The sequence below is a fragment of the Pygocentrus nattereri genome, chromosome 9 (assembly GCF_015220715.1).
Source record: "Pygocentrus nattereri isolate fPygNat1 chromosome 9, fPygNat1.pri, whole genome shotgun sequence".
NCBI classification, from domain to species: domain Eukaryota; kingdom Metazoa; phylum Chordata; class Actinopteri; order Characiformes; family Serrasalmidae; genus Pygocentrus; species Pygocentrus nattereri.
The window spans coordinates 41784650-41793303 of record NC_051219.1 but is presented as its reverse complement, the minus strand read 5'-3'; the positions used below and the strand labels follow the sequence as shown (position 1 = coordinate 41793303).

The 8654-nt window shown below is 42.1% G+C and overlaps 1 non-coding gene across 1 annotated transcript; it reads right to left on the bottom strand.

Annotated features, from left to right (window-relative positions):
* Positions 1–752: 752 nt before the first annotated feature.
* On the bottom strand, positions 753–943 carry LOC119264109. Its single transcript, XR_005130774.1, has one exon. It is a non-coding gene; the product is annotated as a U2 spliceosomal RNA (small nuclear RNA).
* Positions 944–8654: the final 7711 nt, after the last annotated feature.

Genomic DNA, 8654 nt, shown 5'->3' with positions numbered 1-8654 from the left:
TCATATTTACCACCGCAAGTGGTTGATATATCAACCAAAAAACAACAGCTAATTCAAATATTGGAACATGCTCGTAGTATTTCTTCATTATTCCTAAACAAAAAAAATGCCTAGAAGGCCACACAAATTCCTCAAAAGCAAAACTCTGTATTTCCTTTAATCCTAACTAATAAAACAGCTATTTCATCTGCACTGTTAAGTTTTTCTGCAGTATTCAAGGAAACTATACTTATAACTATAATTATATAACTATATTATTGTTTTCATGCAAGGTTTGCTTCCTAAGCTTCATAATGTACTTGTATGTAAAAGCAGCAGAGCACAAAAAGGTTCTGTCCTTAAAATTCAGTATAAGAAAGAAGAACCCTGCAGAACCAGTGGTGGGGAACTGAGAACCACAGTCTAGCATACTTGGGTGATTTGTCTGGTCTAGCATGCCACTCAAACCTAGTAATTAACTTGTGAGTTGAACCAGAATAGAATTGAGAACCTTTAAGCCAACTGTGTTTTGCACACAGAGGAATTAGACCTCCGCATTTAACCCCTCCGTGCAGTGAAACCCCCACATACATGCACACTAGTGAAGACATACTAGGGGGAAGTGAGCCCCCTGCCTGGGGCAGCCCTATCCACAGTTGCGAGTTAGGTGCTTTGCTCAAGGGCACTTCAGTCGCGTCAGCTGAGAAGATTGAACCAGCAACCTTCTGGGTCACCAGGCTGGTTCCCTAACCTCCAGCCCACGACTGCCCCTAAGGAGGCGCACTGTTCCCGGAGGTACTGCAATACCAGGTCGATGAGTGGAGCGGATGGAGCAAGCTCCTCTTTTGCCTCCCTGTTCTAAATATCAATGTAATATGTAGTCCTCATACAGAGGACGCATCAAATATTAAACTGATAGGAACAGATACTTCACTTGATCTTAGTCAAAAGGCAGAGAAGCGAGAACCAGATGTGCTTGAGCATGAAAACAACCGAACTGCCCAGAACTGAAGCACCCCACCCCAGCAGTGTGCTGCAGAATGTTCTAGGATGCTAAAATATAAAATCTTAGATTTTAAAAAAAATATGCGATATATTTTTAACATTTTTTTTTAGCTCAAAGTACAATAATTAATAATCACACTAATTTAAATTGTGCTCCGATTGTACACTGACTGCAGATCAAGCATGCAACAAGTGCCGATTTTACAGTCAAGTGCAGTCAATGTTATGTCACATGATATAGCGTAACACGGGGCAGTCGTTGGCTGGAGGTTAGAGAACCGGCCTTGTGACCAGAAGGTCACCGACTCAATCCTCTCGGCCAATAGTACATGACTGAAGTGCCCTTGAGCAAGACACCTAATCCCCAGTTGCTCCCCGGGCGCCGTGTACAGGCCTGCCCACCGCTCTGGGCAAGTGTGCTCACTGCCCCTAGTGTGTGTGTTCACTAGTGTTTCATGCATGTGGGTGTTTCACTGCATGGCTGGGTTAAATGCAGAGGTCTAATTCCTCTGTGTGCAAACACAGTTGGCTGATGGTTCTGAATTCCATTCCTTTCAGCGACTTTTACTTTTACACATTTTCGTAGGTCATGTAAAAGTCAGTGAAGCGCTGTTTAGTGAAATACAGCCCAATAACAAGAGGTGGACCAGAGAACTCACTGTCCTGAGTGTATCTGGTAAGTGTGGTTGGTTAGTGTAGTGGTTAACACCTTTGCCTTCTACGCTGTAGACTGGGGTTCAGTACCCCACACTATACCAATAAGGCTCCTTGGGCAAGACTCCTAACACCACCTTGGCCTACCTGTGTAAAATGATTCAATTGTAAGTCGCTCTGGATAAGAGCGTCAGCAAAATGCCATAAATAGAAATGTAAAATGTATCTGTGGTGTGAGCACATCCAGGCAATAATGAGTCAGAACATTTAGCTTATTTGAAAATACTCAAAAAAGTCAGATTCATGCAAACATACACACCTTTGGTACAATGATGAATTCAGTCCTCACCTAAATTCAGCAGCAGTCAACCATTATGTTCTTCTTGCTCATCTTCTAGCGACAGCTGAGCTGAAAGAGACTCAGGTCAGTATCATGGCACCTCTATTGAAGGTATAAATTGCAGTACGGGGAACAGCCTGTTTCATTTGGACATGGTGCACAGAGGGAGTAATGGATCAATTAATTACAAATTTCCCATCTATCTCCATCTGCCCGGCACTCCATATGCTGAGGGGAGCATAAAATGGAGACTGTGCCAAATAACTATCCATTACGGTTTATCTATGAGTAGCAAACAGACTGATGGTTTTAAACCCATTTTTCTCCCACTTTATGATGCATCCGGATGTCCTCGTCAGTGCATAAAGTTGGAAAATTGAACTATAACTACCAGTGGTTTGTGGTTTGTATTCCAGTGGCATTGAGTAACAGTGGACAGGATGTCAGGACGGACATCTGACAGACATCTGATCTGCTTAGTGCAAAAAAATAAAAGGTTGTTGTCTGCTAACTGCTGACTCACTCTAGGTAAGCTTAATGTTGTAATTATTTCCATGCATTATGATACGTAATTAACTGGTTTAACAGTTTACCACTAGTATTTATGACTTTCTCAGACATTCAAGTGCAACTTCCTTGTGATATACTTGGAAATTTACAGGTATGTGAGTTTACAGGGATTTAGATCTCCTCCTATCATGCAATGCTACCAACTGGGACCATATCGCTGCTGTCGGGACAAATCCTCATATCTCATATCTAATTTTGACCTTTTTATTTTCTGACGTAATTTGAAAAGGGCTGTTGGCCTTTATATTGTGTGAAAACTTCATGATGAATGGACCAAAAGAAACGGCCCAAAATGACTCAGAAAACCGTCTGGTTCCATTGACTTACATTAAAAGTAAAGTAGGTTTTTTGCTTCTCCTGTAAAGTTACTATTTTGGAGATACGAGGTTTTGTTCCGACGACAGCGATATATATGTAGAATTAAGGTGATGCACACACACCACTCTGAAACTCTCAGATTTTCACAGTGTTTTCATGTAATCCTGAAAATAAACACCAGAAAGTTATAAGAAAGTCATGAAAAAACGTTTCTTGTCATAAATCAAACACTGGTGATGGATTTGGGAAAGAGCGGATGTTCCATATCCTTCCCTATGTTTAATCACGGAAGGTTTGAAAACCTTGACAGTTATCCAATTAGTAGCCATTTGTCCTTTTCTGCCAAAACCATTCCATCAAAGGAGATCATTAACCAAGACAGTAGAGAGGGGCTGCTTGTGGTGCCAGGACCAGGGGCAGCTCCAGCCTTGTGAGGATTTTTAAGCAGGACCCACCCCCCAAACACACACACACGTTGAAGTACTGTAGACTTACAGGCTAATTAATAACAATCGCAGCCACACTGTCTAAATTGTTTGTAACTGTCTAATTTGTGTGCTGCTGATGATTGGATGGTCGTTTTGGGGTTCTAATAGGTTACAGGGGCGAGTCCCACTATGCAGTATGCAGTGCTTTACAGTCGACATTTAGGACGTATGGATTATTTTTCAACTCCTTCTTTAGTTATTGCGAAAAGAGAAGCCTATTGCCTGTGGTTCATTGGGTAAGGGAAGTCATGCCCCCTCAGTAGCATAATGTTAGCACCACAAAAAAAAAAAAAAAAAAAAACTTTATATTGAAACTTTTTCTCATCATCTCTTATTCCTTCTCTCGTTTTTCAGCTTCTGGTGAATACATGCTTTTTTGAGACATAATAAACCAATTGCTTTTTCCTTCACTTGAGCATCTTAGACAATACAGTAGCACAGAAACAACCCAGTAGTTGTTAAGGGGTCCCATGGTGGTTGCTGGATCCTGAGCAGCTTCCTATGTTGCTTATTAGTTAGAGCACTGGCTAAGTCTAGCAGCTGTAACAGCTCCACCATGTAACTAGTTCAACTCTGGCTTGCTGATGCTTCGCTACACTTGTTTAGAGGATAGAGGATTTATCTTGGTTAGAAAGCTTGCTGGCTTGACTCTGGCAAACTGGTATTCATTGATTCAAACGCGAGACTGGTGTTTATTTCAGGCTAATGTTATTCTATATAACAACACTCCACTCACAGACTGCCAGGCCATTCCAGCCTAGTTGTGTCTGTCTATTTGATGTAATTCACTAAAATGCTGTTATTTGAAAGTAACCAACAATGCACTCTAAACAAAGTCACGAGTACAGAAACAGAATAAATGATTGTCCTATTAATAAACATCCCAACATTTCACGTAGACCTGGTGCCATGAGGGGCCATGAGGCAGAGACATGGCCTTAGATGGAATACTGTGCCTGCCTCAGTTTGAGTTTGTGTTCAGACATCTCAGTCAAAACTGTTTGATGCGAGCCCGTAAGTATGCCTTGCCATCAGCTTTTCATTACGTTTCGGCTGACAAAACAAAGGTTATCATCTCTGTGCGATTTTCAATGTCTAGCTTCTACAACATTTCACCACCCATTGGCCCTGCAGATCTCCAGTCCAGTCATTAAAATCAGTTCAGTCATTAAAATCAGTCCAGCCATTAAAATCAACCTTGGAAGTAAGGATGGAACGATCAATCGTCTATGTATCGGTATTGGCCAATTCGGCAATTGGACGATATTTCTTTAACTTAGCAGATCCTGAAAACTGACCAGTGACACAAAGCATATGAGTCATATGTAAGGATGGCTGCAGCCGCTGCTGAGGCTCCTTGGTCACACGACCCTGCAGTTCCTCATTCAGTTGTAAGATGGACATACAGACCTTTTGACTACAGGATTGAGGCAGTCGTGGGCTGGAGGTCAGGGAACTGGCCCTGTGACTGGAAGGTTGCTGGTTCGATCCCCAGTGCCGACAGTCCATGACTGAGGTGTCCTTGAGCAAGACACCTAACCCCCAACTGCTCCCCGGGCGCCGTGGATAGGGCTGCCCACCACTCCGGGCAAGTGTGCTCACTGCCCCCTAGTGTGTATGTATTCACTAGTGTGTATGTGGTTTCACTTCACAGATGGGTTAAATGCGGAGGTGGAATTACCCCGTTTGTGGGATTAAAGAAGTATCACTTAAATGCCTCTTTTTACGGATGAAATCCTTCAGAATTGGTGTGAAGGTTTTTTTCATCCAAAAAAATCATAATTGTGGATTAACAGTCCAGCCCCATCCTTGATAGGTATCAGCTACTGGCTGGTTGTGCTGAAAGGCTACTGACAAGCAGTATCGGCCTCAAAAACACTGATAGGTTTAAGTTAGCAGAGGCTGAGTTTGCTATCGCTAAACAGACTCGCTAAACAAATCGACTGATCTGGACAAGAAACAGGGACAAACGTGGAGTATTTTGGACAGATATCATCCCAGTCTAACACCACGGCCAAGTGTACAGACAGCACTGAATCTCAGGTTAACATATCGCTGTTGTCGGAACAAAACCTCGTATCTCTAAAATGCTAACTTCACAGGAGAAGGAAAAAACCTGCTTTACTTTTAATGTGAGTCAATGGAACCAGACGTTTGTACAAGTAATTGTGGGCTGTTTCTTTTAGTCCATTCATCATGAAATTTACACACAATATAAAGAGCAGCTTGTATTTTCAAACTGTGCCAAAAACTGAAAAACGGCAGAAATGGAGATACGAGGTTTTATTCTGACAGCGGCGATATAGAGAAAAGACCGAACTGTGTGAAAACCACTTTTCACAACTGAAGGATGTTTTTAGAGAAGACAGAAGGAGTATGTTGCACACCAAGAAGGCACAGCTGCTAATTCAGCTGATCACTGAAACGTTTGAGTGGGATCTTACAGCAGAATCACCCTGCAGGGAACAGAAAGGGAAACCGCTTAGGAGAGTCAAAGCTTCGTCGAGATGGCTACAGCCCTTCTGAGATAGGGTTGAACACAGATTTGCTTAATTTTTGTGTGTGCGCTTCACAGTAATTAAGCCGGGAGCTATTGCGCTCATGTGATATTTAAAAAGGGGCTGGGGGTGGGGGGGCTACAAAGCTGGAGAGCTGTGCATGGGCCACAATTCACAGCAGCAGCACTGTGTGCCCTTTCTGTTTATTGCTTTTAGGACAGTGCTGGGTAAGCTGGGTAAGGTTTACAGGGTTATTTGGGTTCCATGTGTGGCTGGCGTTGGTGCTGCAGTTTGTTATAGTTAATATATTTATTTTAATCGTTGGTTGACGTCCTTTGTGTAGTGTTGTACAGGTAATGCTGAAGAAAATCAATGAGTCGATAGTTATTCCAAACAGAAAAGCCTATTGCCTGTGGCTCATTGTGTAAGGGGAGTCGTGCCCCGTCGGTCAAGTGGCACAATGTTAGCACCACAAAAAAAAACTTTCTATGTAATCTTTTTCTCCTCATCATCGCCTTTTCTTTTCCCTGTTTTAGGTTCTGTTGAATACGTTCCTTTTTGAGACATGATTAACCTCCTGTTCATGTTTTCCCTTGCTTGAGCATCTTAGACAACATGATACCAGAGTAACAACCCAGAAGTTGTTTAGGGGCTCCTTGGTGGGCAGCTGCTTATGTTGCTTATTAGTTATAGTCAACACTGGCTAGCTCTAGCAGCTGGAACAGCTCCACTATGGAACTGGTTCGATTCTGGCTTACTGATGCTTCACGAACATATCGCTGTTGTCAGAAGAAAACCTCGTATCTCCAAAATGGTAAGTTTACAGGAAAAGGACAAAAAACCTTCTTTAGTTTTAATGTAAGTCAATGGAACCAGACTTTTTTCCGTGTCATTTTGGGTCACTTCTTTTACTCCATTCATCATGAAATTTACATACAATGTAAAGGGTAGCATGTATTTTCAAATTATGTAGCAAACTGAAAAAAAAATGGAGATACGAGGTTTTCGCCCGACAACAGCAATATAAAAGCATTTAAAGTAAAGTAAATACTCGATTCGGAGGGTGTCCAGTGACTGGTATTGGAGTGCCAAAATCAAACCTGTACTGTGGTGTTAATTTATTAATAAAGCACTTAGTGTTAATCAGGACAGTAGGTTGGTGCTGGGTGAGGTGCTAGCTGTAGCTTGGCTAGAAAGCTAGCTGGTTTGAGGCTGGCAAACTAATACTGCACTGATTCAAATGTAAATGGGAAACAGTGAGTGGCTGGTGTTGAAGTGACAGTTAGCTGGAATTAGATGTGTTCTGTGGTGTGTGGAGCGCTAACTAAACTAACGCTTTCACCACAACAGACTCCACTTTAGTGTCCTACTTAAAATGTCAGGCTCTTATCTGTTATTGTCAGTTTGATCTTTACCGCTAAATCAGAAACAGGCTGTCTGACTGATTGACCGAAAATCTCTCTTGTTTATTTCAGGCTGTTATTCTATATAACAGTAATCCACTCACAGACTACCAGGCCCTTCCAGCCTCAGCTAGTTGTGTCTGTCTACTTGATGTAATTGAACAAAAATCTATTATTTTAAAGTAAACAACAATGCATTCTAAACACACACACACACATACACACACACACACACACACACACACACACACACATATATATATATACACTAATCTGCCATTTTATTAGGTGCAATACTTTGCTAGTAAAAGGTTGGACCCCCTTTTGCCTTCAGAACTGCCTTCATTCTTCATGGCAAACTTTCAACAAGGTGTTCCTCAGAGATTTTGGTTGGTTATTTGAGTTCCTGCTGTCTTTCTATCATCTGGAACCAGTCTGCCCATTCTCCTCTGACCTCTCACATCAACAAGGCATTTTCGTCCACACAACTGACCGGTCACTGGATATTTCCTCTTTTTCGGACCGTTCTCTATAAACCCTAGAGATGGTTGTGTGTGAAAATCCCAGTAGATCAGCAGTTTCTGAAATACTCAGACCAGCCCGTCTGGCACCAACAACCACGCCACGTTCAAAGTCCCTTAAATCCCCTTTCTTCCCCGTTCTGATGCTCGGTCGGCACTTCAGCAAGTTGTCTTGACCACCTCTACATGCGTAAATACACTGAGTTGCTGCCGTGTGATTGGCTGATTAGCTATTTGTGTTAACAAGCAATTGAACAGTTGTATTATTCAGTTGTACCTAATAAAGTGGCTGGTGAGTGTAGGTTTGGAGTGCATTGTTAGTTACTTTTAAATAATAGATTTTTAATCAATTACACCAAATAGACAGACACAACTAGCTGAGGCTGGAAGGGCCTGGAAGTCTGTGAGTGGAGAATTGTTATATAGAATAACATTAGCCTGAAATAAACAAGAGATTTTCGATCAGTCAGTCAGACAATCTGGTTCAGGTACAATATGAAGATGTGCAATTTTGTTGGTCCATTTCCAATCAAATGAGCACTAAGCAGATACAGCTAGTGACTCTCTCCATTGCCCCTCCAGCCATTTAGCCAAACAATGCTCCCTTCTTGAATCCAACTCTGCTCTGTGCCTGTAGATTCTCCGAGGTGTATGAATCAATCTTTCTTCTCTGCTCTTCCCCCAGATGGCTCTCTTCTCTTATGGTCAATAATAGTGACATTGATCTGTCTCACTTGAGTTCTGGGATGTGCACTGTTCAATGGTCCTTTCTGTCCCTAAATTGCTCTTGTATTAACAATATATGAAGATGTGATCTGTGCTGCCTTTTCAGCCAGAAGGCAGGAGATGGACGATTACTTGGTCATAATTTTGGACAA